The following is a 6,393-nucleotide window of genomic DNA, read 5'->3' on the forward strand; positions in this document are numbered from 1 at the left end:
TACATACGGACAGTGCCTCGATAACACGGAACGTTACATTTCCACAAATAAAAAAGGGTGCAACGTGTACCTTAGTCGCCAGCCTGTCGTGATCGGTAATTTGAAAACGTTCCTCGGAACTCTCAATTATATTTTCCTTCTCCTTTTTCTCCTACTTTTTAATATCGCCAACGGAATGAGTCAACAATAGCCGCGTCATACTTTGAGCAATCCACAAATCACGTGGCACGCAAGCTTTCCCAAGAAGTCAGGGATTTAAATTTGCAAAAATGTCGAGGCTGGCTAGGCGTAAGTTATGCGCATACGTAATACGCCGAACGTTACACCTGCACGATTCTTTATTCCCACACACTAGTTTTACCTATTTTACATGCCACCCCGTTTAATCCTCACGCACCATCGTATATTACGCACGAAGAGGCGGACTAGGCGCGTTCGCGATCCGCCACTCCCGTAAATACGCTGCCGCATAACAAGCCAGGAAGAAAAGTTCCGGAACTTGGTTCGAAATATTTTTCGAGACGTTCCTTGGAACGCGTGTATCGAACAATCGGCTTGCATCGTGCATGTCAATATCGAAATACAAATTTTCCATTGAAATAAAATACGGCGAGCGATAAATCGAATTACAAAGCAAAAATTTGGAAATATTTCCACGGTAGAATAATTACAAACTGCGATGAAACGCGCGATAACGATTACGAATATGGAACGTGGTGATATTTGCAAACTCGGTAAAGCGCATAGCGGGTCTCGGACAAAATCGGTAACCGCAAGAACGATTCAATTACCCTCAATGGCAAAGCGCAAACTCAAATTTACGAAGCAACTTTGTAAGCTTCCCGAGTCGTTTAAGTCGTGGAATTTAATTAATTGCTGCGCGCTATCGTGAAACGCGAAACATGCATAACGCATAGACGCAAGCTGCAAATAAAATTTTCTCTGTGTGGAAATTCGAATCGTCCTTTCAACTGTCTGTTACACCACATCCTAGAACGATGTAGACTCTACGACAAAGCTTGCTTGATTGTTAATCTCAAGTTATGAGAATTAAGATAACTTCCGTAACTGATTCAGGACTTTACGAGCTTAGAGGTTTTTATTGATCAGATACGAGAAGAGTCCTACGGTTTCGTAGTGGTCAGAGGCAAATTTTAAAAACGTCAATATTATATTAACTCGAAACGGTTCGCCATGTTTATGAATGATTCTATATAATCGGTATTGTATGATACTTTAATACTATGCAGGTTTACGTGCTGGGCTCGTATCGTTCGAAGGCTGTGGTATCGTCAGGCCGGTAATTTTGCCAAGTTTTATGCTGCTAGCGAATTTTATTTTCAAGCTATTTCTGTGTTTGAAATTGGCGTTCTCAGTTTCGCACGGGTTCTGGTTAATCGGAGGCGATTTAAACTGTTCGAAGATGAATTCTTTAATTTCTGACGTCCCTTCGATAACCACATAGTTAGAATTTTCGATATCCGGCAATGAATGGAATTATTTCCTATTATCGCCAAATTATGAAATCAGAATTCCTAACATAGAAAATACAGTAACAGAGAAATTACTCTAATACTATGAATTTGATGCAAATAGTTAGATTTTCCATTTGACGATCTGACAGTCTAATTTCTCAGCGTTTGGTTGTTATCTCGAATTCTAGATCAATTACTGTCTGTGGTAATAAACAGAAACGCAAATTGCCTGACGCTACAGGTACAGCTAACACAAAGAATGTACTACAATTATCATAATTACGTCTCACTCGATTAACGTTTACGAAAGAGCATGTCCTCGCTCGCTATAATTCACGGGTTCGACTATTTAAATGTGACGACCTGTATTATGTCTATCCTATTAGTTAATCCCGATTTGTCATTGTATTCGGTAACTGTACAGTAAAAGCGCATTCGAACGCTGAAATGCGAATATGCTTGCTCCATTCTCCGGCAAATCTCTTGATATAATTTAATGAGAAACTGACAATCGTTTAGGTATTTTCATCGCAAATCTACCATCGTGCTGAATAATTGGGACAATAAATTCAAGTTACCCTGTGAAATGGAACGGCTGCCCTTAACCATACGCTATTGATCATTCTCACAGTTGCAATTAAGTTCGATAAATGGTAACAAGCGTCTAATTTAAAGCGACAGAAGTTTCCAATAAAAATTTGTTCGGATATCACTGGACAGTGGATGATAACAGTAACAGTAATGATATATGTAAGTGTACAATAATACGTGATAAATAATATGTATAAAACACCGAAGATCATTCAAGTAGAATATTGCTTCCATGTGCATGTACAAGATGAATTCTCAAACGTAAAAGATATCTCTGAATTGTATTTGACATACTGAAGCAGTTGGTTGCATTTCAATTTTGTCAAGAGATACATATCGAACACGTAGGTATAGAAAACTTTGACGAAATCCCTTCCATTGGAAAATGTCTGGGACATTGGTGAACAGAGAATAATATGCAGATACGTAATAACGAATAATAAATAATTTTCGAAATACCGAAGATCACGAAAATAGAATATTATTTTTATGTAACGAGGTGAAAATAATGTGTATGCCAAGACCGTGACAATTTGAATTTAGTCGCGTATCGCGACTCTTCGAAGTATTAAGTTATGATCTTATTTTCTACCGGAATACGTTTCCACAATTTAAAAAATATAATGAATTTTTATGATAAATATCAAACTTACACCGATGTGCGCCTCAATCTTATACATATAACACATATATACACATATATACACATAATATAAAAGATGAATTTTCGGTCGCAGATGATATTTCTTCATTGTGTTTCATAACATATTTCGTGTTAATAGTAGTCGTAACACATTTCGTAAAATATTCAATGAAAATAATTTCTGCTACTACTAAAGATCACGTTCCACGCATTTACTTTTTTGTTCTCAATTTTCTAACGTTCGTTGGCACGATCATTACGACAAATGAGAGACGAAGCAGACAATAAACCGTGTTAAATTATATCGTGTAATATTTATGAGATTTAAAGAGATGTTTAATTCTAAGCGTTCGAATATGATGTTGCATTAATTCGGTAAAATAAATCGAAGTTAATATGCATTATTACTATAATGTATGAATCAGATTTAACGCGTATTTGCGCGTAGAATTGGTAAGCAATAATTTCTATTCAAACAGAATCGAATCAATGATAAATTAAAGTATTACGATTCAGTAGCCGTTGCATCGAGATTACAACGTTAAGTATATCGATCGAGGGAATTTACGGTAATTTTCGCCTCTTTGTCGAATATTTGATTGGATCGACAGACACAGAACTGACTCCGGTCAGACAAGAATCCTTTGTTTCTATTTGATTCCCGTAGCATCCGTGTAAATCCGGATGAGAGCAAATTGAAGAGCAATTCTAATCTTCCATTCTCTGGAAACGTCGAACAAAAAAAGAAGAGAGAACTCTGAGTCGAATATAGTTTTCAATTATCCTCAACAGTTCTGTAAACGAAGTTTCAAACTCGCACGATTGCTAACTGTGTTTTTTGAACTCAAACAGAGAAAAATCGTATCAGAAAGTTAACGAAATTCAACGAAAGAGATCTTGTTTAATGTTGAAACTATGATCGACGATACTTAACGCGTTACATAGAGATAAAGAAGTGTCGTTTTAAAATTCATTTCATTCCATCGTGTAGAAGCAGTGAAATTTTTGTTATAATATCGAACGTACCTATTCTTTGCAGTTTAAGTTTCTAGTTGAGATAATATTAAAATACTTGAAAAGTTTTAATAATTTCTTAACCATTTTCAGCGTTTTTTCGTAAGTGTTCCAGTACTTATAGATGTGAACGTACGTAACAAAATATAGATTCTTTTAAGAGAAAGCATTGGTAAGCGCGTGTAATATCGCAGGCACATATTCGTTACATTTTTTATGCAATTTTAAAAGGCACGTTAAACTTATGTAACACAATAGAAGTGAGAAAACTCGGGCTAACGCATTAGGCTCATCGATGCATTCGCCATATGTAGAAAGAGAAAGAAGTTGCATTATAAAGCTTTCCTTAAAGAATGGCCTTGTTACCACCGTCAGAATCATCTGACTATTATTAGAACCTTTGCATTGGAAATTGTTTCGGCATTGAATCATTACGTTCTCTCGTATCTTATTCTGTTCTCGGCCGTCATTTATCGTAAGAGTCTAATAGTAACACTAGAACGATTAACGTACAAGTTTGTACCAAGGAGATTAAAATGAAAAATATGTTAAAACGTAAAAAAAATACAATGCAAAGGAAAAACACAGTTTTATTCTCATACAAGTAACAGAAATAGTTCAAAACTCGAAAAATGTATCGGCTATCGTAAATCCATAAAATTACTATGAAAAGTTATAAATTGTAATCAATTTGGTCACTGGCAATTCTAGTAAGCTACCGCACATTTGAAAATAAAATACCAAGTATCTTTAAATACGATGTTTCCATGCAGGAAATCTCATGATAAACAAATATTAATTAGTTTAGCGCATCTGTTGGAAAAGGTTCACTCGCGCCGAATGAAACAAGGAGATAAATTTTGAAACTCCTCGCTGCTGAAATTAATTCAGGATATTACGTTGACACTGTGCAAAATGAAATTTAAGTTCCCTACGAATGCATTCTCGAATCATTTGTATATTTAGTACATTTCCGAAGAACGATCGTACGTCATTCGAGCATAAATTCCAGCGAGAAATGCTCGTCAGATCGTGCACTTCTTAACCTTCGTAATTGTTCGTAACTAAGATTATACCAAAGAATGTCGTAATTTTAACATCTTATCGCGCGAATATTTATCGCTACGTCTTCGTACGATTACTAAAAATTAATTAATATGAAATTAAAACGACTTCTTCGACGACGCGAGGCAACTGATTAAAAGAAACGATTGCGTAGAAGAAACCTGAAGAAGCTTCAGCGACCAGTTTCAATTTGAAATTCTCTTAATTACAAAACTTTGTGATTTTGTACTTGAGAATTTTAGTAAAATCCACGATCACGAATCCAGCAAAATCTTCTATGAAAATATACTACGTAACATCGTTCAGATTAATTCGCATTGTTCCTTTCAAAACCCATCCCGAAGTTATTAGACAATTAATCAGCAGATAACTGGCATTGATACCTTTGCGGTTCGAGATATATCGCGAGTTACGAGGCCCACACCCTTTACCTCAATGGCTCAATAACCAGTATTATAGCCATACGTCGCGTCGCGTCGCGTCGGTTCGTCCACGCTTCTCTTTAGTAACACGCGGCATTAGCTAAGTACACGTCAATTAGTCAATGCACTCTCACCTTAGTGGTTGGACAGTATTAGGCAAGTACCGGTACGTTCACGATATCCTCAATGGCTCTCGGCGTCAGCCATACGTGGCTTCCACTGGAAAGCTTACCTGTGGCTCGCACGTGTATCCTTCCGCTCTCGGTGTTAACTGTTTCGTTTCACCGGTTCGTTCGATCCTATGCGAAAATCTTGTCTAACTATAAATCTGTGACCGCAGTACTGTCATTGGCCAACGCCTTGGCCCGCGCGATCGCAGTCTACTAAAACTAAATATACACAAGTCAAACGATTCACTTCGTATAAATAACTTAGAACGAATAAGTAACAATAACGGAGAAATCTGAATAAATAGATATTCATATTAGATAGCAATAACGATACTGATAATTGTGAAATCGTGTTTCATCGTCCCCTAAAATCGCAGTATTTTTCAGAAGATTTTCATCTAATTCTGATAACAACGAAGATGTGCGTTTATGTGCGAGTCAAACAATTCGTTCAGCTCGCACGGTAAATAGGTCAGAACGAGGAAGTATCAACAGACAAATATTTCTTATAATAATAATTAATAAACTTCGATAAGAATTTGAACGTATGTCGTCATTCCATTAACACATTCGCTACTACTAAAATACCCGCTACTACCCAAGCCTGAAATTGCATTCGTTTTCCATCGGCCTCTGTTTCAGATAACGATCTTTGTCTCGATATATTATCCGCTTCTTTGTTATCCACTCTAAATCGTTTTATCGAAACACGCCAAAAACTACACTACAGCCATTGTGCCATTCGTTAAATACATAGCCTTCAGACGTATTAAATAATAGACACGCGTCGAAGAATTCCCTCTATACAGGGTGTCCCACCTAACTTTATCACTTGCAATATCTCGCTTGTTTTTGATAACATTAGAAGACATTTAGAGTTCAATGTTTTCAAGGGCGACATTATTGGACGTTATTAGCTTTTCCGTAGGGGAACACGTACATGACGTACCAAGGTCATCGTATTTGTTTAAATGGAATCATATAAAAGAAAAGTGTTGATCTATCTATGTCGA

The sequence above is a fragment of the Bombus vancouverensis genome, chromosome 2 (genome assembly GCF_051014615.1).
Source record: "Bombus vancouverensis nearcticus chromosome 2, iyBomVanc1_principal, whole genome shotgun sequence".
Taxonomy (NCBI): Eukaryota; Metazoa; Arthropoda; class Insecta; order Hymenoptera; family Apidae; genus Bombus; species Bombus vancouverensis.